The sequence below is a fragment of the Pinus tabuliformis genome, chromosome 6 (genome assembly GCF_031772625.1).
Source record: "Pinus tabuliformis cultivar Carrire ecotype Pingquan chromosome 6, CPIR1, whole genome shotgun sequence".
NCBI classification, from domain to species: Eukaryota; Viridiplantae; Streptophyta; class Pinopsida; order Pinales; family Pinaceae; genus Pinus; species Pinus tabuliformis.
In genome coordinates this window covers 1,263,630,840-1,263,655,794 of record NC_142292.1, presented here as the reverse complement: position 1 = coordinate 1,263,655,794, position 24,955 = coordinate 1,263,630,840, and positions in this window count along the sequence as shown.

Genomic DNA, 24,955 nt, shown 5'->3' with positions numbered 1-24,955 from the left:
CTTTTTCTTTTTGCTTTACCTAGCATAAGCTTCAGGATCTTTTGTAAACATGCTACTTTTGTGCGCTTTTGACTCTAGGCGTTGGATGGCCTATTGACATCAGCATCTGTTGAGTGATACTCTGGAATCTGTGGTCCTGTTGCATGCGGCATCCGTTTTTGAAGGGATCTCTTCTCTGTTCTCCGAGCATTGACGCTTTCCCCTTTTCCTTAGATGTTTCCTGCACATTGCTTCATGTTATTTCCTGTCTTATAGTTTACGCAAAGGAAGAGAGTAATGATAATAAAGATTGACATGAAAGATTTAAGCTCTTATGAATGCATAATCATGACACCCATAACGAACTGACTCTTCGAAAAACACACAACTGTCCTTCTTGAATACTTTGGTGTACAATCATTAATTTCTTTTAAGGCGCGTGCCCAATTTTGGTTTACAGACAAATTTCCTTGAATACTGCGCTGAGGAAAATTTGCGATGGGTGATTTCTGCGACTCGCATTGCAGCATCACGGATCGCGTCGTCAAGATGTGTCATCACATAAATTCATGATCACATTTATCACAAATCGCATTCATCGCAGATCGCAGATCGTAGATCATAGATCGCGCTTAGTCATTCAATCATTGTGTGCTGCTTACGTGATGTTGCGATATGCGACGTCGCATATCGGCCGTCGGAGATTTCTTAAGATTTTTCTTTTAAGAGCGCTTCATAATGTATGCGATGCGATGAATTTCGCGTCGCTTCTTCGCAGTTTATTATGCTCATAAGAAAACGTTTCATTCTCTTCTCGCGATGCGATACAACTTTAAGGAGTTGAAATAAATTTTTTTTCATAAAATGTTTTTTGGATTTTTTATTAAGGGTCCCCATTTACTTGGTGTTATTGCTAATACCAAACAAAGAGGGGGGTTGTTGGTGGCCACAACAAGTCCTTAAAGGTTACATATTCTCCCTCCCTTTCCAATATTCTACTAAAAAAAATGGCATGGTTATATATAAGAGAGGGGAATGGGGGAAACCTTTCCTGAGACATATTTTTCTCATAAAGAAGGTAATGAGCCTACAATTTACTAGCGAAGAAATCCATGGGGATTCGATGAAAGATTTTTCCCAAACAATAAAAGATTACATGAAGCCAAATTTACAAAGGACTTCAAATGGAAAGGATTGGAAAACCTAGTAGAATTCTTTTGCTATGTCCTTTTTTATTATCATCCCCTTTTCCTTTTATCTTCTAGATTGAATAGCCTCATGCACCATTGTTATATTTTATATGATTCGTCTTTTGTAGAAAAATCCACCTTGATTGTTAGAAATCAAGTCAATGTTATCTTTTTCAATCTATTTATTAGAATTTTAGTTAAGAATGTGTGCATGAGTTACTTAACGAAATTAGTGTAAATATTGAAAAAAAACAGGGTTACTTTCTTTAGGAATCAAGGTTAGTAATGAGGAATTTGTACTTCTCCCAAGCTTGCATTTCTTTTGAGACTAAGTAAGCATCCATTTCAAATCCAATTTGATAATATACCAAGATGCCTAGAAAATGTGGATTGGGAACCTATTTAGCCATGAAACTTTGTTGGGTCAATGACTCCAAATTTGGTCAATTATCTCCCCTTCTTAAATCTCTTTTGTTAATATTATGTTCTCGTAAATGAAAACCAAACACGGGACATGTCGAGGCATTTCCATGATATTCTATGGATTTTCTTTTTCTTTCATGGTGTACAAATTCTCAAATGTCTTCTCCTTAATATTGTCAAACTCACCCGGTTGATCTTCATTTTCTAACCTTATCTCCTTCATTGTATCTTTCCAAAGTTTGGCCTTAGATTAATTGTCCAAAAATACTGTAGTTTTATCTCCTAATTGAATCCACTGAATTTATGATTTCATATGCCATTCTTCTTCTTCTTTTCCACATGATTTATGGATATTCTCTCCTAGTTCTCTTTATTTCACTTACATTGATTTCTCACTTCCACCATGTACATTTTTGTTTGCACCCCTTGAGTTGATTTTGTAAATAATTTTTTTCTTAAGCAGGTGGAGTATATGAGCTTTTGGTCCACACTTTTTGAATGCCCATTTAACTATCTCAACTTTTTCTTCAAGATGTAAGAGGGGGATCCTTTCACAAGTTGTTGTCAAGTCTTGAAGATGATTTCCATTGCTCTTGGATTATGTAGCCATAAATGAATTGAATTGAAAGGATATGGGATAAAGGTTGTAAGCAAGACATCAGTTGAGTAGGATCAAATTATGGTTTGATAGATGGTGAGCACTAGTATTGCAGCAATAATGCTGCAACTCCTGGGTTGCCTACTTTACTCTTATCAACCCGGTAGTTCGTAACAAACTTGGAAGCGACGGTGCTGTATGCACAAGTACTAGTTCTTACTGCAAGTTGTCACTTGGTCAGCCGTCGCAAGATCACTAGGATCTCAAGCCAACTTCTATGGATTCTATAAGAAGCTCTATATGTGATGAAAGGAAATAGAAATAGATGCTATTCTATTTGCAGAAAGGAGAAAGACTGAAATGTAAAGTAACCCAAGTAAGCCCTAATTAACCAACTAACCATACTTTTGCAGAAAGCACTATGAAAACCATGAAAAGAATGCCATTATCTATTCAAAGAAGTAAACAACATCTAACTAAGCTATTTCTAGAAGTAAATGAGCAAAAAACATTTTTTTTGGATTTTTATGTGAATTTGACATGCATGTAATTTATTGTTTACGAATGTGGCAGCGAATAGGTGGCGGTGGAGTGTGGTTTTGGGACTTGAGAGGATGTAGGATGGTGTGGATGGGTCCTAGGAGGTCTCAGGTGGCCTTCTGGAGGCTTTTCCCACACTTGGCCTTCAAAAGAAAGCCTACAGGAAAATCTATAGGAGGACACAGGAAATCTACAGGAGGAAAAATAGCGTTCTACAGGAGGCCTACAGGAGGAGGTCGAGAACAGTTTTTGTTGTTTTGAGGAATATGAGGAGATGGAATTTCTCAAAAAATTTCATCCAATTTGCTCTTGTGAATATGTCCATTACTTAGGGATGTGCATGGAGCCTGGAGGAGTTGGTGGGATCCTTCCTCATAAAAAATCCTGTCATTTTGTTTATGCTTCTTTGGGAAACCAAATGTGGAGAAGGAGACAACAATTTTTGGAGAAAAACAAAGAAACAGAGAGACTGTGTTTTTTTAAGAAATAAGCAGAAATTTTCTTTTTTATTTCCTCCACCTAAAGGCTTGATTTCACCCTCGAATTTAAACCACTGCTTGCATATTTTGATATTCAATGGGGGTATGCATGGAACCTACCTCCTCAGCTCGAGAATCGTGCTCAAACCCATGTTTTCCCCCTTCAAAACAACTCACTGGCCCTCCTGTAGAAGACTGTTGTGTCCTCCTGTAGAATTCCTGTAGGTGCTCCTGTAGAACCTGTAAGTGCTCCTGTAGAGAACGCCGAGAGTAGGAATATGGGAGAGATCAATGGAGAATGATGGTTACGAGGCTGTGGGGGCATGAGGAGATTTGCAAGAGCGGAGTTTCGAGGAGAGAATGAAGGAAAAGGTGGTGAGAGTGCTCGGGGAGGAGTATTTAATACTTTTTACGGATATTTCCGGTGATGGAGGGTGAGCTGGAAAAGTGTACGCTGGCCATATTCGGACCATTGGTCCCCAACTGCCTTGTCATCACGGCCCTTTCCTCATAATCATCCCTCATGATTGCATTGGAGTTCACACTTCCTCCACTACCTGTCCTTGACATCTTTCTTGAGTTGACTGTGTGCACGTGTGGGTGACATCTTCAGATGAGTGGAGTCAACTAGATGAAGGTGGCCAAGTTAACTGGCCACCTTTCCATTATTCAACCTCAACCATCTCGTTGCTGTTGCATGCCTTCTAATTACACAGATGCAAACAGAGGAGCAGGTTAGTTACTTACCTGAGATCCGAATGCATTTGCTGTGAGGTGTTGTGGCTCTCTCTCGCTGCTGCATGCCTTTGTTTCTTTTTCTGCATGCTGTCTGCTTGTTGATGTCTGGCTGTGCCTTGTGTAGGTTTTCCTTTGGCTGGATTTGAGCTTCAGGTGTCTTCTTCAACCTTCATATTTTCACCCTCTTGCTCCTGATGCTGGATTTTAATGGGATCAAATGCTACATGAATTCCTACAGTAGCTCATGTAGCTGCTTCTCCCCTTGAAACTTCAGCTTCCTTCTGTGCTTGGAGCTATGAGGATGATGCCAAAGATGTAGATAGATATGGAGAGGTAATAGGTAGGCTTTAGGTGAGGTTGAGGGTGCTGTTCCCTTTCTTATTTTTTTGTTTTTTTTTTTCTTTTCCTGAAGAACTGTTTTTTATGTGTTTTTTTCGTGGACAGGAAGAAGAATGATGCTTGGGGTGTGATGCAGGTTTGGAAATGATGGCAAGGAGGTTTGGAGACTGCAGGAGGATTTATAGATTTTTTATGAAGCTTCACTATCCCTCAAACTGTCTGTTATATCCATTTCCGGCTCTCTGTAATTTCTACATGAACCTTCTGTAGAAAACACAGAGTGTCCTGTAGAAAACACAGTTTTTAAAAAATAAGTACAGTGAGGTGAAAAAAAAATGCCAAGAATGATGGAGAAGGGTGTGGGAAGGTAGGATAGGTGTTGGTGTTATTTTCAGGGCTCCCTTGGCACCTTCTGTTGCTTCCTGTAGTCCTCCTACAAACTTGCAATGCAACTAATAATTCATTTTTCTTTTCCTCTTTTTCTCTCTTTTTTTTTTTCGAAAACAACAAGGACGCCTCAGGGAGGTTTTCACCCTAATTGCCTACCCTGGGCGCCTCCAAGGGAGATTTTCACCTTGGGGTCTTATTTTTCTCTCTTTTTTTTTTACATCACTGGGCCGCCTCAGAAGAGGTTTTCAACCCAATGATGGGATTGAAATTCCTCATGGAGTTTTTCACTTGAGTCCTTATTTATTTATTTATTTATTTGTCTTCAGTGAGTGGGTGAAGTGGAGGCCAAGACATGCTCCACTACCATCATTGTCTTATTCAAATTTTCAATGAACTCTCACTTGGAGAGGGGTTTCCTATAGACTTTCAACCGATGTCCATTGATAAGCATGGGGATGGCTTCATCATCAATGGTTCTGATCAGAACCGAACCATTGTCATTGCATTTCTCCACAGAGTAGGGTCCCAACCATCTTGCCCTTGAAATCTTTGTAGCTTGAATCATAGAGTAGTGCCCAATCTCCCTCTTGGAATTGCTTCTCCTTGATATTTTTGTCATGCCATATCTCTCTCTGAAGCTGAACTACCTCTGTATGGAGAAGGGATTGCATTCTGTGTTCATCCAATCCATTGAGCTGAAGTAATCTTTCTTTCTGTGCAAGGCTGAGGTCTAGGACCAGCTGAGCTGCCATCCTCAGGGCATTGAATGTAAATTCTATTGACAACAAAGCCTTCCTCCCATAGACCAGCTCATAGGGTGTGAACCCTATAGTGGTCTTCCATGTTGTGTTGTAGGCCCAAGTGGCCTCAACTAATCTGTCCGCCCAGTCTTTTCTGCTACTGCTCACTACCTTTGTCAGGATCCCTTCCAGTGCTCTGTTAGTGACCTCCACCTGCCCATTGGCTTGTGGATGGTAAGGGGTTGAAGTCCTGTGCTTGATTCTATGATGTGTGAGCAGGTCTTCAATCAGATTGGAAGTAAACTGACTACCTTGATCTATGACCAATTCTCTTGGATACCTGAACTTGTAGAATATGTTCTCTCTAAAAAATTCAGCTACTTTTTCCTCTGTCGCTGCTTTGATTTCTTTTGTCTCTGCCCACTTTGTCAGGTAATCGATGCACACAATGATGTATTTCTTCTGCTTTGAAGGAGGGCTGATAGGCCCCACAAAGTCCATGCCCCACTTCTCAAATGGCTCAAAGGTCACTTGAGGTTGCATGGGCATCTCATCCTTTGGAGTAGGTTTCCCCATCCTCTAACACCGATCACACTGGCTGGTATATCTCCTCACATCCTGATGAAGAGTGGGCCAGTAGTAGCCTACTTGCAGTATCTTGAAGGCGGTTCCTTTTGCTGCAAAATGACCTCCACAAGACCCATCATGACAGGTTAGGAGGATGTCAAAGACTTCCTCCTCCCTGACACATCTTCTCAAGATATGATCTGGGCCAAGTTTGAAGGGATTGCCCCCAATCCAGGTGAAAGGGGCGCTTTTCCTTACTATCTTGCTCTTGTCTTTTGAAGATAGGTGTGGTGGAAACTGTGCTGAAACCAAGTAGTTTGCTATATCAGCAAACCATGGAGAGAGTATTGAGATAGCAAACATGTGTTCATTTGGCATTTGGTCATCCACCATTCCTTCTTCACCTACAGGCAAATTTACTCTAGAAAAAAAGTCAGCAACAACATTTTCTTTACCAGGCTTATCAATAATGGTCAAATCAAACTGCTGTAGTAAAAGAAACCATCTAATAATGCGAGCATTCACATCCAGTTTGTTCATTAAATATCTAATTGCAGCATGATCAGTGTGCATAAAGGTTTGATAGCCTGTGATATAATGTCTGAATTTGTTTAAAGAATGCACGACAGCTAGGAGTTCCTTCTCGGTCACTGTATAGTTTAACTCGGCCTTTGACAAGTTTTTTCTTATAAAGTATATGGCATAAGGCAACTTTTCATCAATTTGTCCCAAGGCTGCTCCTATTGCTTTGTTCGAGGCATCTGTGTGAATGTGGAAAGGTAGGGCCCAGTTTGGGCCTCTCAGAATTGGGGCAGTCACGAGCTTGCTCTTCAAGGTATCTAGGGCTTCTTGACAATTTTCCGACCATATAAACTCGACATCTTTACCTAAGAGGCCAAAAAAAGGAGAGGCTAGCTTGCTGAAATCTTTAATGAATCTACAGTAATACCTAGCTAAGCCTAGGAAACTTTTGACATCTCTCACTTTTTAAGGAGGTGGGACCCTTTGGATGATGGAAATTTTGTTGGGGTCCACCTGCAGTCCTTGTTGAGATATTGCATGACCTAGCACAGTCCCTTCAGCCATAAAAAATTCACATTTTTCTGGACTGAGGGACAGACTCATCTCAATACACTTGTCTAGAAATTTTCATATATTAGATAAGGCTTCCTGAAAGTTAGAGCCATAAGGAGTAAAGTCATCCATGTATATCTCTACTGTATCATGAACTAATTCAGAGAATATACTCAATACTACTCTTTGGAAAGTGGCAGGAGCGTTACACAAACCAAAATGAAGGACCCGGTATGCAAAGGTACCCCAAGGGCAAGTGAAAGTGGTCTTATCTTGGTCTTCTGGGCTGATTTGAATTTGATTGTACCCGCTAAACCCATCTAGGAAAGAGAAAAACATTTTCCCTGCCAGACCGTCTAACACTTGATCTATGAAAGGTAAAGGAAAATGGTCCTTTTTAGTGGCTTTGTTCAATTCCTGATAGTCGACACAGATTCTCCACTTACCATTTTTCTTTGGCACTAGCACCAAAGGAGAGACCCATTCACTGTCAGAGATGGGATAGATGAATCCTGCATCAAGCAATTTCTGTAGTTCTTCCTTAACAATATCTTTAAGTGCTGGATTCATCCTCCTTTGAGGCTGCCTGACTGGCTTGCAATCCTCCTTGATGTATATATGATGAGTACATACTGAAGGGTGCACTCCCTTCATCTCCTTATAACTCCAAGCGAAGGCATCTAGGTGTTTTCTCAGCAAGCTACACAGTTCCTTCTCCTGGGAAGTGGATAGGGATGGATTGATTTTCAAGGTTCTTTCTGGGCCGAACTCTATATTCTTAACACAGAGAGAGGTGGAGTCGGCCACATAGAGATCAGTTGAGGGGTTGTTTTGGGTTTCTCTTACTATGTCCTCTAATGGTGATATATTGGGAGGTGGATTCTGAATCAGATTTTCAATCATATCATCCTCATCTTGCTGTTTCCCCTCCATGGCGATTCCTAATGCACAAAGCGCTGCCGAATAGACTTCATCCTCATCTTCCTCCTCCAACCAGAGAGGTAGATCATGTTCTAACAAGGGTTGGGCAGGAGGATATAGGATTAACTGCTTGGACATATGCCCACTATTTATGGTCATGTTCCCAACTCGACAACTGATGTAGTAATCGACAGTAGCCAACTAGGGTCTTCCCAGAATGAGAGGATACCCAGTGAGCTTTTCCTTTGGCTGGAGAACTAAGAAATCAGCAGGGTACTCCCAAGAATCAATGGAGACCATCACATCTTCCACAATCCCCTCAGGGGTCATGATGGAGTGGTCTGCTAACTGTAGCACAGTCGTGGTCTTCCTCAAGGAGCCCTGGAGGTTGAGTTTGAGCATTGTGTCCTTTGTCATCACATTAATGGCAGCTCCCAGATCAATCAGGGTGTGTGGGATCATGGTGCCATTGATGTGGACATCAACTACTGGGCTTCCAGGGTCCAGATACTTTGGACAGATTACCTGCCCCAACATCAGGTCAGACAGTTTCCCTATGACATTGATGGTTGGGGCATCTCTCTTGCGCCTTCCTGGATGCCTAAAGCACTTCTCTTTGATCAGCCTATTGTAGATAGGCACATCTTTTATGGCTTGGAGAAGTTGTATCTTCACACATAAATGTTTCAATTACCCCAGAAGTTCAGTTTCTTCTAGGGTAGGCTGGACTGTCACAGATAGTCTCTCAGGAAAGGGTGGAATTTCTTTAAGTTCACTTTCCTCTTTATCTTCCTCAACCTCCCTAGGTGGACGTTGGCTATCTGGGAGAACTTTCCCAGATCACAAGTTAATTTCCTGGATCTCCACAGTGTAAGTTGGGCATGATGGTTCCCCACTATACACTTGCAGAGCCTATCTGTTGTTCGGGTTCGAATTTGGCTAGGCAGGCATTTGGGGTTGCTTTGGTGGAGCAGGAGGTAATAGTTGTGGCTAAGCAGGTGGTGGAGGCAAAAGAGTGGGAGAAGAGTTGTATTGGGGCCTCCACCTCCGATGAGATGCATTCCACTGAGGTTGTGGCTAAACATAGGATTGAAATGAATGGGTGGCTGGTTGGGCATGATATGGAGATGTGAAGGACCAAGGAGGAGGTGTGGACCAGGAAGGATGAATAGGGGGGCCCCAAGAAGGTATGGAAGTGACTTGGTTGGGGTTTTAGTATGCCTGAGGTGTCCCTTGCATCCCCTGCTGATGTGGTCTAGGTCCATGCGGCCTCCTTTGGTTTGTGTAATAGAGTTGTTCAGTGACTCCCTCAGCCCCTTGATATGCAACTTTAAGTCCGGGTAAGGAAGGACACTTGTCTGTACAATGATTTTCTTCACAGACTGAACAAACTTCTATAGAGTTCAATGGGCATTCATTCCTAGGATGCCTCCTGGTGCACCTAGGGCAAAAAATGGCCAAAGCCCTCTCTGCTTCCTCTTGTTTCCTTCTGATATGCAAGGTATCCATTTGCATGGCAAGAGTCTGCAGCATCTCACTCTTGAAGTCTTCCAGCATGTTTCCAATTTCTCCTTTAATGGATGAGTTAGAGGAAGAGGTACTGGCTATGAGTTGACTCCCCCTAACTTTATTTCTGGCTGCTCTAGAATGGTTTCTAAAAATAGTCTTTATGTCCTCATAGGTTAGTTGGTAGATGTCTCCCCCGACCAGTGGATGGAGGTTGTCTAAAATATCTTCTTGAATTCCCCTGAGCGGGACAAGCTTCAGAGACTCAGGGTCAAGTGTACACCCGACCCTTTTGTAACTGAGCTGGAACCTCTCCTCATAGTCTTCCATGGACTCATCACTTCCTATAGTCATTCGGAAAATTTCTTCTTTAGTATCTTTTGACCTACAATAGTCTCGATACTTGTTGTTAAAGGCTTGCTGCATCTGAGCCCAAGTTGTGATGCTATTGCCAGGTAATCCCATGAACCAGCACAATGCTGCATCCTTGAGAGTAGAAGGGAACAATTTCAACTTTTTCTTATCTTCTACATAGTCATAGGTTCGACAGATAACAACAAACTCAAACAAAAAGGTGTCAGGATCTTCTGTAGTGAGACCATGGAAATGAGGTAGGGTGGAAGGGCTTATATTCTTCATTTTAGTGTCCCCATTGGTCTCCCGAACGGGAAAGGTACCCTCTATTCTTTCTCCATTCCCCCTAACATTTTTTTATTAAGCCATTGGCTCAAAAGGAATGTTTTCTTCTTCTTCTTCCCCCATATGTTCTTCAAATATGTCTGGTTGTTCACCCAAGGTTTCTTCTTGATCGCAACCACCGAAGAAGAGAGAAGGTCGGCTGTGTGGAGCAGTGGGGGTGTTGGGCAAAAATTTTCCTAAGTTATCTCTATTCCTACGAGGCATGAAAGGAAATCTTTTTTGTTGGTTTTTGTTTCTTTTTTCCCCACACTGATAGTACCTGCAAAACTGAAATTGATTTGAACAAAACAAATTGCAACTAGCTGAAATGAAATTGGCAGAATTGAGAAAGAAATCAAGGAAATGCAGAATTGAAGGGAAAGAAATGACTAGTCTACTTTTGTTGAAATGAAATTGAGAATTGAGAAAGAAAGCAAGGAAATGCAGAAATGAAAGAAAAGAAATGACTATTCTACTTTTGCTGAAATAAACTATTAGCAGAATGTTGCAAGAAGAAATAGAAGAAAGCAGTAATCACAGAATACTTTGACGCTTCCCCGGAAACGACGCCAAAAAGTGGTGAGCACCAGTATTGCAGCAATAATGCTGCAACTCCTGGGCTGCCTACTTTACTCTTATCAACCCGGTAGTTCATAACAAACTTGGAAGCGACGGTGCTGTATGCACAAGTACTAGTTCTTACTGCAGGTTGTCACTTGGTTAGCCGGCGCAAGATCACTAGGAGCTCAAGCCAACTTCTATGGATTCCAGAAGAAGCTCTATATGTGATGAAAGGAAAGAGAAATAGATGCTATTCTAATTGCAGAAAGGAGAAAGATTGAAATGTAAAGTAACCCAAGTAAACCCTAATTAACCAACTAACCCTACTTTTGCAGAAAACACTATGAAAATGATGAAAAGAATTCCATTGTCTATTCAAATAAGTAAACAACATCTAACTAAGCTATTTTTGGAAGTAAATGAGTAAAAAACATATTTTTGTATTTTTATGTGAATTTGACATGCATGTAATTTATTGTTTGTGAATGTGGCAGCGAATAGGTGGCGTTGGAGTGTAGTTTTGGGACTTGAGAGGATGTAGGATGGTGTGGATGGGTCCTAGGAGGTCTCAGGTGGCCTTCTGGAGGCTTTTCCCACACTCGGCCTTCAAAAGAAAGCCTATAGGAAAATCTACAGGAGGACACAGGAAATCTACAGGAGGAAAAATAACGTTCTACAGGAGGTCTACATGAGGAGGTCAAGAGCAGTTTTGGCTGTTTTGAGGGTGTGAGAGTGGGTGGAAAAGGTGTATGAGAGTTGGAATGAGGTTTTAGGGCACCTAGGGTCTACCAAGAATCATTAGGAGAGAGAAATATGATTGGATTTTCTCAAGGAGAGAGGAAAAAATTCTATGGAAAATGTAGGAAACTAAGGCAGAATTGAGGGGAGACTTGGGCGACCTGTAGGGCATGGATCAGATGGAGGATGGGATGGCTGATAAGCTGAACTGCTGTTAGAAGATATCTGCTGCATAGACCACTGAAAGTTAACCAACGAGATTAAGCAAGCAATGAAATAATTGCATCTAGAAAAACATAGTTTTGCATCAAACTAATCTAAGCTATGATCTATGAAAGGAAATGCTGATAACTGATGCAAGAAAGGAGAGCATGAAAGAATACTGTTGTAAATAAATAAATGAGCATGATGGAGAATTTCTGAAGTGCAAACTAGACTATTAACCAACTAAAAAACTGCAAGCACTAGAAGTCCTATGAATGAGGAAAATCTGTGTTTTTGGGGCAGCAAGAGGGTCTTTTCCTCAAATCATGGTCCCAAAGGGAGGAAGAGAGGCCAAGGCACTGTTTCTAGCCTTTTGAATCTTTCTTTTACCACTGGTTAACCTGCTATAGAAAGCACAAATGGAATCAAACTACTGAATCATCAAAAACAACCTATTCTTAACCATAAAAGAAATACATCTAACAACAATCTAATCTACAACTGAAATAAAAAATACAAATACAAGTAAAGAGGAGCTTGGCTACTTGGATTGGGCCCTAACCCAAGAGCTTCAGCCCTCTAAGGTAACTCAGTGCTAGCTCAAAAAGGATTCCATCTTTATTTCCAAAACAATAACAAGATTACATGAGATTGTCAAAAAAATAAGCTCGAAGTTGAGTAGAGTTTACATAAGCAAAAGTACAACAAAAATCCAACAAAAATCCAACCCTAGTGAGGCCCTAGGCCTCTCTACTTATACAATTGAAGCTACTAATAGCTTCCTAAAAATCAGGGAGGCCTGGCTCCCAAAAATCGAGATAATCATCAGTCATCCTCCACTTGCTCGGCTGCCTTCTAGTGCATGACTTGGCTGCTTGTACTCCGAGCTGAATGAAGGGGAATTCGAAGTGAGGAGTAATAAATGAGGGGGATTCCCTCCTATAAGTCCTCTCCTTTTTCCACTTCGAGTTATTGCTTCCATTTGTCCACTGGATCTTTGACTTTGACCTCAAAATTCATCAATAATTTGCATTAAACACATATTAGACCACATGGCATCATAACTAACTCAACTCACTCTATAAGCATAAATATAATTAGAGAATCATACAATAAGCTAAGAGAATGGTTGATTTGACTAGGTTAGGAGGTAAAATGAGCCCATATAATTACCCATTTATGAGGCTCATCAATAGATTAAAAGGAATGATATCAGATGTTATGGTTTGATTATCACATAAAATATCACTATGAACAAGGAAATGATCCAATCCAGTTGAAATATGCCCTAGTCCCACTCTCATATTAGGCCAAATGATTTTTTTTTTGGTTTGATATCTATTAATTCCTAGGTTGGAATTAGATCACCCATGTTTTCTCTAAATGGATCTCTAACAATGCTTTCTATTTTTTTCTTTATTCAATGGTATTGCATTGAAGTCCCTGACAATAATGTTATATTTTTGTATATTTTATTTCCTTTAATGTTAGTAGTGAGTTCCAACATTATTTTTTCTCTTTATAATGAATCGACATGTAAACATTGAAAACATATATATTTTTTACCTATTTGTTGATGAGTAATTCTTCATAAAATCCAATGTTGTGTGCTTTGTTACTAAACCATTTCAAATACTATGTTTTCCCATAATATGCATGTTCCTCTTGAGGCACCTTTGGCATTAGAAAGCACACATGCATTTCTTTCCAACTTTTAATATCTTAGTTTCATTGAGCTTAGTCCCATAGATAGGGGTATTAATTGGTTTTTCCACTATAATTAGATCCATAAGCGGTCTATCTATGTACTTACTACCTAATTCCCTCCTGTTCTAAGAGACTACATTCATTATTTAACTAATGGGGGTTTGGAGCTATGCATTTCTCTCCCTCTAAAGGTCCATGTTTTTCAGGGTTTTTTTTAGAATGATATTTAGCTCCTCTAACTAGTAAGATTTCAATGGTTGTTTGGGTACTTAAGTTTTTATCCTTATTATTTTTGTCTACTCACCTCTACCTTATTGATTTCTAACCAACCTTTTGGGGAAAATATTCATCCTTAGTCTCATCATCTCCCTTTTGTTGATGCACTTTATTTAACGTGATATATTTCTTCTTGAATTTTTAAAAGGGAGTTGAGTTTGGGAGTAAGCATAGACCCTAATTACATGATTGAGTAGATATGGGTAATAATCGGGGTTTGTATTATGGTTTCTTTTAGAGGTTGGATCATTAGTTTTAGTAAAGTGTCTACCTCTTCTTGCAAGAGAATATCATATATATTTCAAGTAGGCGTTGATTTATTTTTTGGGTATTTTCTCCAAAAGATGTTGCATTCCATTGATTAGGCTAGCCTTGTATTGCAATGTAAATTTATTTTATAGGATTACCACAATTAAAGTCTATGTTTTTCTTTACATCCTCCAATTGTTCTTGTTTTACAATTGATACTTGTTTTGGAACTACTTTTCTGCCATCCTTGGAAAAATAATCATATTTGTGGAAATATTTACACTTGAAAGGCAACTATTAATAATTAAGTTTTTGCAAATGTTTCCAATTTTCAAAATTCAATCAAGCAACTTTATGGACTATATCAACTTCCACACATATTCTTACACATGAAAACATCCCTACTTTTGTTTTTGAATTATCATTTTATTTTTCTCAAGGAATTTACAACGCTATTAAGGTAATCTCTATTCTAGTATTGCAAGGGAAGATGTGGTAGCCAAACCCATACTAGAACCATGGAAGGGATTTCAAGTTCTAGATAAAAATGTTAAGTCCCACATTTGAGAGGTATTCCCCTTATTCCAAAATAATATGACAGATTTCTAAATATGAGATATTGATCCTTGATCTCAAATCTGAATGTATAAAACACGCTTACACAAAATTAATATGTGATATTTCTTTCGAGCGAGGTATCTAACTCTTATCCACCCAAATGTACATTAATCTCATATAAGTCTAGATTCTCATGACTTAACCAATCATACCTTTGTTAACAAATGATACGACCATTTTCCAAGAGATTAACATCAGGGATTGTGTCCATCTTCTTATTGAATTTAGATTGTTGCGGCTATCATTTTTTAGCTATTTTCCTAGTGATGTAATGAGAACCTAGAAGGTATATACTTTGGGGCTTGGGGGTGGGTATTCCCTTTCTAAGGTTGGATGCATGTCTAAGGCCCTGAAGAGCAGGTGACAACTTTAGGGGCACAACTTAGTTGATGTTCTTGGTATGTTCCGTTAGTGTTAGAATAGATAGTAACAACTTCAAATTTTTGATGACCTATATTGAGATAAATTTCTCTTGGATATCACTAGCAAAAGTGAAATGTAATGGGGTTCCCTTCACCCACATATGCGAGTGGAAGAGGCACACACCTTCCTCTGGATCCTCTAATTCCTCTAATTTTATCATTACGATAATGATGGGAACATTGCCTTCTGTTTTGATGATATATATCCACTTAATTGGCTCGAATTAGAGTTTGAGCTAAAATCATCTATTGATGCTTTCAACTCGACCAACAATGTTTGTTTGAAACAAAATTTGGTAGTGTTGTGCCAAGGGATTTTGTGGATCTCACACTTATTTCCAATTTCCTTCTTCAACTTCTTATTTCTCTTGTTTACATGTGGCTTAGACTAGTTGTCTTGAGGTTGGATATGTTTTTTTTATCCCTTATCTACCAATTAGGATTGCCTTTACCATTCTTTTGTTATGGCTCATTTGCAAACCCAAACTCTCTTTTAACCTTTTGAAAAAACTTGTGCTTAATGTCCAAGGAAAATTTTAAGGATGGAAAATTTTCTTGAAGTTTAAAAACAACGACGAATCTCACTAATCCACAATATGAAAACTATAAAATGTTTATTGATATATTTGTAAAATTATTCAAATTTATAATGATTTTATATATAGTCTCTATATAATGTTGGTGATTTTTAAGGTAAAATAATTTTATATTCTAAAATTTGGGTGAATCGTCTTTTATAAAATTGGAAATTGGCGAATCTTTTTTGTGGAAAAATCATGGAAAATTAGCTCACTGGGCGTACATTAGCCCCTAAAATTTTCCATGTTAATGTCCATACACATTTTTGTTTAGATGTGCCTATGTAGGCCATTATGATATTTTAAAACTAAGTGCTGCTCAAATTTGTCGATATGCAGCTTCAAATGTATGGTAGAAAAGGTATTGGTATACTCCAACAACTTCTAGTCTTTTTCATAACACAAAGTTATGCATCTTGTGTATTTCCACTATATTTTCCAACACGATAGAATTCCTCCTTAAGGCATAAAAAAAGTAACCCAAGTGGGTTATATATAAAATGCTTCAAATTCTTCTCTAACATGTTTTGCATCACATGTATCTTGTCAGTGTTTAACTTATGGAAGGGACTTGGGGAGCACAAAGGTGATATTCTCATTATTGGAAAAAAAGTGAATAGAGGAATAAGCCTCCAACACACTTAACCATTTATATAGTCTATCTATGTATGTATTCACTTCAAACAAAGGAATGCAAATTTAACATTTAATTTGAATGACATTGTACCTTTAAAGTGACTGAATAAAGGTTCCTTATTTGTTGTTGGGAGGTGTTAAAGGATTCATACAAAATTATGCATTGTCTCATTCCTTTTTCACAAGAGGGCTAACTTGAGGAACATATTATTGGGGTTTACTACACCGTAATCTTTCTTTTCATCTGTCATGGGAGACCACTTGGTTGGTGAGGGACATATTCACCAGGCTTGGTTAGTTTGAGGCCTAAGTACCTATATCTAACCCCATTATGGACATGCATTGAAAAACAAAAAAGATAATATTTCTTTGGTTCTATTGTACTTAAATACATTGAAAATTAAATGTAGATAGAATATGAGACAAAATAACATGGATAAACTGTAAAGAGCACAATAATACAATGAAACTCAAACTCTATTAATGAATGGACTAATTGAAACACTAGAATATGCAAATAAATATGAACCGGTGAGAGTGGTTGTAGCTTATCTTTGAGAAGAGATGTCTCAACTACACTCATTCACAAAAGGGCCATTAAAAGACACTAAAACTACCTTTTAACATAAAGTCTAAAACCCTAAATTTGAAAACCTTGACCTTAGGATATGACTTGGTGAAAAGAATGCAGGCTTCAATGAGCCTAGTTGTTACATCAATTTCTTGGGGCTACAACTTTCACATATGGAATCCATTTGGGGAAAATCTTGGAAGGTTACAAAGTTACTTTTGAGATCAATGTGTTTATATATATATATATATAGTTCTATTGTATTAATACATAAAAGAGAAAAAATTATAGAAGTTATTGTTGTTGGCTTGTCATTGGAAAATTAGATTACTAGAAGAATAAAGAGTCATCAATATAGGGACTAACTGGTGAGTTTAAAAATGTTTTTAAACTCCATAAAATTACATTAACAATATTAGACCTTGATAGAGAAACATGTGTAACTAGATAAACTAAAACCCAAAATACCAAGTAACTAGCGAACCTATTCCTGTAATGCCTCACCATATGATATGTATATTAGTTCATGTAATGTATGCCTAGGCTCTTGCTACTTCATTGTGAGTTCCAAGTGACATATTTCCTTGGTAGTGGAGGGTGGCCCCTTATGGGCCCCTTTCTCTCTCCCTTTCATCTTATTCATGTAAGTTAGATCCTTGCATAATAGCACCATGAAATCTCTTTTGAGACATATTTTTGAAAGAGAGTGTTAGGCTATGTCAAACATAACCATTGTCCTAGAGTTTTATTCATTTGCAAACTTGTCAGCTATAGATTTAACTTATTATCTAATATGTGAGGGTAATAGAGCCATGATTGGATGAATTGGATGAGTAAGACATTTGATGTCAAGTTCTAGCTAGAAATTGATAGATGCCCTCATTAGCGTTGATATAGTTTTCAACTTACGCAACATGTGAATTATTAGTTGAGAACCTCCTTCTACAAAAATTTTAGTGTATCAATTTTTGTTGGCTATCTACAGGTCAAAGATCAAAACTTAAAGTTTTGCGACAATGTTACTATAATGTCCCATGTAGTTTCCATGTGTCGAATGACTATCTACTCTCTATAAATGTTGGGTATGTGTTATATTATTTCCATGACTAGCTCCATGCATGGACTCAAGGATGGGGGCGGACCCAAAGATGGTGAGTGAACCTATCCATGGTTTTGTGCATGGGTCTTTCACATGGATTTGGGCATGATGGTTTTCTTCCCATGGTATTTTGTAGATCTTGTCAAGGGAACTACGGTTATGTTCTAATCCAGGGTTATGGATTGGGGTTTATGAATGCTTCAACATGTATATATATGTATTGTAACATTGAAATAAATATAATGAAGAAACAATCTGGTAGTCCTGGTTTTGGGATCAAAGGGAAAATATTTGTGTATATTTGTTTTATGTTCTCGCCATTGTATATTATTTTATTTTAAGAATTCGTTTGTAGGTAATTTCTGTACATGGTTAAAACCTACAATGAATAACATTTATAGGGCCCATGAGTTAATAAAAAAATATTATAAGTGCTAGAAAAATGTGTTAAAAGTTTAGGATCCAAAAAATGGCTATTAAAATATCGAGGTGTAGGATATTTATACGTTAGTGGTATATTTGGGGGGGAACATGTGTATACCAGAATCACCATTGGAAGGGATCCTATCACAATAGATGTCCTTGTCTGAAATAGCTCTAATCTAGCACCTAAACCTATATAGAGAGGATAATAACTGATTTTAGGGGTTGAATATATTTTATAACTAGTACTGGCTATTTTAGGATTCGTGTTGTTTAGTGAGAATTTGCCCTGAGTCCAATTTTTTTGACCAAACCCTAACATTTCTTAGGAGACTTGGGAAGGGAAGTTTGGTTTAGTCTATTAGATAGTTTGAGGCAATTGTGTATTGTCTAGTAATTTGCTTGGAGGTTGATAAAAGTTGGGGATACTATAATCTATGGGTTGTACATGTTATCCTTTCATGTTTGTATGTGGCAACTCAACTGTTGTAGGTGGGAAACACTTTAGCCATAAATTATAGCCCTTTGTCACATTGTAACCTAAGGATTGATGGTGTCGAGAAATGGCAACACGAAATTCCAGTTTAATTTGTCCTTGAATTAAAGTGTGAATCAAAATTGTATTTTATTCTCATAACAACTTGTAAATAGTTAATTAAGTTTAGTTGAATTAATTAGCTTAGAAATTTCGAGTTGGAAGTCTTTTGGAAGTCATGTATATGTTCTCCCTAAATTTTAGGGGTCCAAGATGAGTTTAGTTGAGTTGTAGTTAGAATAACTCAGTTTACTGAGTTATGAACAGTTAAACTAGTTCTAACTATTTGCTGAACTAGTAGAGGATTAGCAGTCAGTTAGTGCACTGGTGCATCCACAGGTGTTACTCCAGATAACTGAAGATTCACTCATCAAAAACTCATGCATGTCAGTTTTGAGAAAGATTGAGTTGAGACTAGAGTGCAGGGACAATGTACTATCAGTTGTATGATTTACCAGTGTACAAATCATGCATGCAATCAGGAAGAGGACCTAGTTTGGATTGCACAGTTTTGAGGAAGGATTTCCCACATTAAATATGGATTGATCCTCTAGGAATTGTGCAAGGAAATAGGGGTTTAGCAGGCAGCGAAAATTGGCTAAGTGTTGGTCAGTGCAGGCTTGTGAGGTAGAGAGTGGATCATACTTGTGCGAAATTGTTCTTGTGAGAACAAGATTTGTATTATCACTCAGATTTCTAATTAATGCAATAGATAGTTAGGGTTTTTAGTACTGGCTTTCTCCAGAGAAAAAATTGTCTTATGTGTATATGATTATCTTCCTCTTGTCGATTATTTTTCCCATCGATATTTATGGGCTTCCGCTGTAAAGAGTAGAGTAGATTCTTGTCTTGTGTTTTAGTACATTGCATGAGTTGGGAATCTATAGGAAAATCTACATGATATCGAAGCTGAAGACAATATACTAGAGGAGATTTCGAAGTTTTGAGTATTGGGTTACAGGTGAAATTCAAATTTGCAATACATACTTCAGGATCAAAAGATGGCGTTCTACGTTTTGTGGCTCGAGTATGCTTAGAAGGCAGCGCATATTATATAGCTTAGAAGGACATAATGGAGGTTGTGCTAGAGGATAATGGTTTGGAGGAATTCGTTGATCAAGACATCCTTAGCTAGCAGCATCGCATGCATAGAATCTAGCCGAATGGAAGAAGCGTGTGGCGAAGGCGAGACAGATAATCCTTGAGGGAGTTCGAGACCACATTGTCTCAAGTTTCCATGGGAAGGAAAATCCGTATGGTATGTGGAAAGCATTGATGGACCTATTCCATAATAGCAATGACCATAGGAATTCGGCATTGAAAGACAAACTTCGAAAAATAAATATGGAGAAAGGTGAGACCATTCCAAAATACTTGACCAAGTTCACTCACTATCATGATGAGGTTGGAAGTGTTGGAATAACCATTACCGAGGATGATATGGTGAGGCTATCTCTCCTAGGCCTTCCTAAGAGTTGGAATAACTATCAGGACTGTGTCAATGGGAGGGAGAAGCTGCCAGATTTGGAACGACTGTGGTCGGATTTGATGCAAGAGGAGATCGAAAGGAACACCAGAGATGGTTCCTCATAAAAGGCTAATGATGAGAAAAACTGTGCCTTAGAGAGTAAGGCAAGGAAAGGGAAAGGGAAGGTGTCCCATTCCAAATCAGATTCTTTCCATGGATGTAAGAAGAAAGACATGACGAAATTTAAGTGCTTTCATTGTCACAATCTAGGCCATTTTGCTACAAATTGTCTTCTTAAGAAGTCCAAGAAGAAGTCCTCAAGAGGAGCGGTGGGTGAGGCTTTGGCCTCTTAATTCGAATTGGACTTTACTCTCATTGCGTGCATGGTGTCATCAATGATGGGAAGTGTATGGTACCTTGATAGTGGAGCTTCATTCCACATGACTAGTGACAAGGAGTTGTTCAGTGACCTGGAGGAGAAAGATCTCCAGATGCATATTGAGATCGGTAACGACGGGAGGTATAGTGTTACTGAATTGGGCATGGTTACTTTTCAGAGGGAGTAGGGCGCTCCTCTCACCTTGAGGGATGTTATGTATGTGATTGGGTTGAATAAGAACTTATTATCGGTCGCCAATCTTGAGGGTAGAGGCTATGATGTGATCTTCTCGAAAGGAAAGGTGTTCCTTCGACACATAGCCACGGGTCAAGTAAAGAAGATAGGGATTCATGTTAATAATCTCTATAAGATGGAGGTAGAGGGCTGTGCTACTTTGAGCACGAAAGTAGAGAAGGTGCAAAGCCGAGACGTTGGCAAGTTGTGGCACACATGATTGGGCCAATTTCATCACGGGGCTTTGAAAATCATGCAACAGACCTCTATTGGTATTCCCAAAGGTACACTAGAGCAAGTTGATACATGCAAGGGATGTACTTTGGGAAAATATTTTGGGCTTCCTTTCATGATAGAGATAGTCAAGCATAGGTGATTATAGAGTGAGTCTATTCAGATGTGTGTGGACCATTCTTGACAACATCCACGACCAAACACAAGTATTATGCTATATTTGTTGACAACTTTTCTCGTAAATGCTGGATATTTTTCATGTAGAAGAAGGATCAAACATTCACAAAGTTTTGTGAATTTAAAGCATTAGCTGAGAAAGAGCCAGGAGAGAAGGTTAAATCTCTGAGGAGTGATAATGGTGGTGAGTATGTCTCAAAGGAGTTTAAGAACTTATGTGCAGTAGAAGGGATTAAACGAGAGTTGATGACACCCCATAACCCACAACAAAATGGGGCGACCGAGAGGAAGAACATAAGCATTTCAGGGGCAACATGGGAAATGTTGCATGATTAGGGCCTACCACTACACTTGTGGGTTGAGGCATGCAACACAACGGTTTATTTGTAGAACCGTAGCCTGCATCAGATACTTGAGATGAAGACACCAGAGGAGGCTTATTCTGGTAAGAGGCCAGATGTTGGTCACTTCAGGATTTTTGGGTCATCGGTATATTACCTTGTGACCAAAGAAGCACGGAAGAAGATTGAGCTGATAGAAGAGTTGGGGATATTTGTGGGGTACACTGATACACCTCACAACTATCGGGTGTACTTGCTGACCAACATGATGACAGTGGTTTGCAGGGATGTTAGATTTGATGAGGAGAAGGCCATGCGAGTTTCCCTTGAGAAGGAGCTTGAGCTACATGCGGTTGAGGAGCTCTTAGCTCCTAAGGTTGAGGAGCCTCATATTGATGTGGAGAAACCACATGCAGAGGATCTGGAAGTGGATACATCCACTCCATTAGAGTCTTCTAGAGATGGGAGAAAGTGCACTAGAGAGGCTGACAGGTTATTGCATGATGCACGGGAGAATGTCGGAGCACCCACATCTCAGCACATGCAGATGAGGTCACCTAAGAGGTACACTAGATACATGGCTCTTATGAGCGAATGTGTTGAGACAGAGCCATCTTCCTTTGAGGAGGCAATGCAACAACCGATTTGGGTTGATGCCATGGTGGAGGAGTATGACTCCATAGTTCATAAAAGTGTTTGGGATGTGGTCCCGAGACTGGAGGACAAGTCAGTGGTGAGCTCTCAATGGATTTACAAAGTAAAGCAAGTTGCAAATGGTAGTGTGGAGAAGTATAAGGCCAGGTTTGTGGTCTATGGCTTTTCACACGTAGAGGGGATTGACCATGATGAGACCTTTGCTTCTGTTGCGAGATACTCATCGATCAGATCTATATTGGCACCATCATCACAAATATATATTGGCGCCATCATCATCACAGATGGGTTGGAAGATACATCAGATGGATGTAAAGGCAACCTTCCTTAATGGCACGCTTTAGGAAGAGGTGTAAATAGAGCGGCCTGAAGGTTTTGAGACCTTTGAACATGAGTCACATGTGTGTCAGCTCAAGAGAGCATTGTATGGGTTGAAGAAAGCACCCCGTGCTTGGTACACTAGGATCGATAACTACTTCACTGGGTTGGGCTTCACCAAGAGTGAAGCAGATGCGAACCTGTAACACATAGTAGTGGAAGGTAAATTATGATCACTGTTTTGTATGTTGACGATTTGATTCTGGCAAGTGATGATCAGCTGATCAAGTCTTGCAAGGAGGACCTTGCAAGAGAGTTTGAGATAAAGGACATGGGGCTCATGCATTACTTTCTTGGCATGGAAGTATGGTAGGGTGATGGGGAATTGTTTGTGTCTTAGGGAAAACATGCCAATGAGAAACTCGGGAGGTTTCAAATGGAGAGCAACAAACCCATGGAGACTCCTCTAGTAGGTAACTGGAGGAAAGAGGATGCTACTTCAGGGGAAGTAGTGGAAGCTACTATTTATAGATAGCTTGTGGGTTCACTCATGTATTTGGTGAACATGCGACCAAATATGTGCTATGGAGTTAACCAACTTAGTCTAGCGATGGTTAGGCCTACCAAGCTATATTGGAAGGCGCAAAGCATGTGTTGAGATACCTCAAGGTAACTACTCAGTATGGATTGTGGTATAGACAGATAAAGGGAGCGAAGCTTCAAGGCTTCACTGATGTAGATTGGGAAGGGAGTCCATCTGACAGGAAGAGCACATCAGGAGGGATCTTCAATATTGGGTCAACAACAGTTTCTTGGTACAACAAGAAACAAAGGTTGGTTGCACTCAGTTCAGCAGAGGTAGAGTACATGGCTGCAAGTCAGGAAACATATGAGGCCATTTGGATGAGGAAGATCCTGGTTTGTTTTTTTGGTTAACAGATGGATCCAACTGCGATTTACTGTGAAAGATGATTTATATCAAACTATCTAAAAATCCAATTTTTCATGATCGGTCCAAGCATATTGATATGTGATATCGTCATTTCAGAGATTGTGTATTGAGGCAGATTATGTTGTTGGAGTACATTCCCACAGAGGAGCAAGATGTAGACATTTTGACAAATGCATTGTGAAGATGTAAATTCAAATTTCACAGAGACAGGATCGGGGTAGCTAATAATCCCTTTCTTGTTGAGAGGGAGTGTTGAGAAATGGCAAAAAGAAATTCCAGTTTAATTTGTCCTTGAATTAAACTGTGAATTAAAATTGAAGTCTATTCTCATAACAACTTTTAAATAGTTAATTAAGTTTAATTGACTTAATTAACTTAGCAATTTCGAGTTGGAAGTCTTTTGCAAGTCATATATATGTTCTCCCTAAATTTTAGGGGTATAGGATGAGTTTAGTTGAGTTGTAATTAGAATAACTCAGTTTACTGAGTTATGGATAGTTAAATTGGTTCTAACTGTTTGTTGAACTAGTAGAGGATTAGTAGTCAGTTACTGCACTGGTGCATCCATAGGTGCTACTCTAGATAACTAAAGATTCACTCATCGAAAACTCATGCATGTCAGTTCTGAGAAAGACCCAGTTGCGACTAGAGTGTAGGGATAATGTACTATCAATTGTATGATTTACTAGAGTGTACAGATCATGCATGCAATCAAGAAGAGGACCTAGTGTGGACTGCGCAGTTTTGAGGAAGGATTTCCCACATTAAATATGGGTTGATCCTCTAGGAATTGCACAAGGAAATAGGGGCTCAACGGACAACATAAATTGGCTGTGTTGGTAAATGCGGGCTTGTGAGGCAGAGAGTGGACCATACTTGTGCATAATTGTTTTTGTGAGAACAATATTTGTATTATCACTCAGATGTCTGATTAATGTAATAGATAGTTGGGGTTTTGAGCAGTGGCTTTCCCCAAAGAAACAATTGTGTTATGTGTCTTTGATTATCTTCCTCTTGTCAATTATTGTTTTTCAGTGATCTTTATGGACTTCCACTGTAAAGAGTAGAGTAGATTCTTGTCTTGTGTTTTATTACATTACATGAGCTGTGAATCTACAGGAAAATCTACAGATGGTTTTGACTCCCACCATAACATATGAATTGAAGGTGTTGACTCATATTGTAACATGTGAGCTAGAGGCATTAACAATGTTACTTTCACCCTCTCCACCACATTGAGAGTGGTGGCTTCATGAAATTTATGTTCCAAACTAAATCTTTATTTTTGTCTTCTTATTTTTTCCTATCTTGTCAACCTATTTGTTTTAGAGTTAAACTATTAGAACCTTTATATAGTTCTTGATATTGAGGCCTCAGTATGGCAGGAACTACTAGCATCTATGGTTGTACATTAGGTTG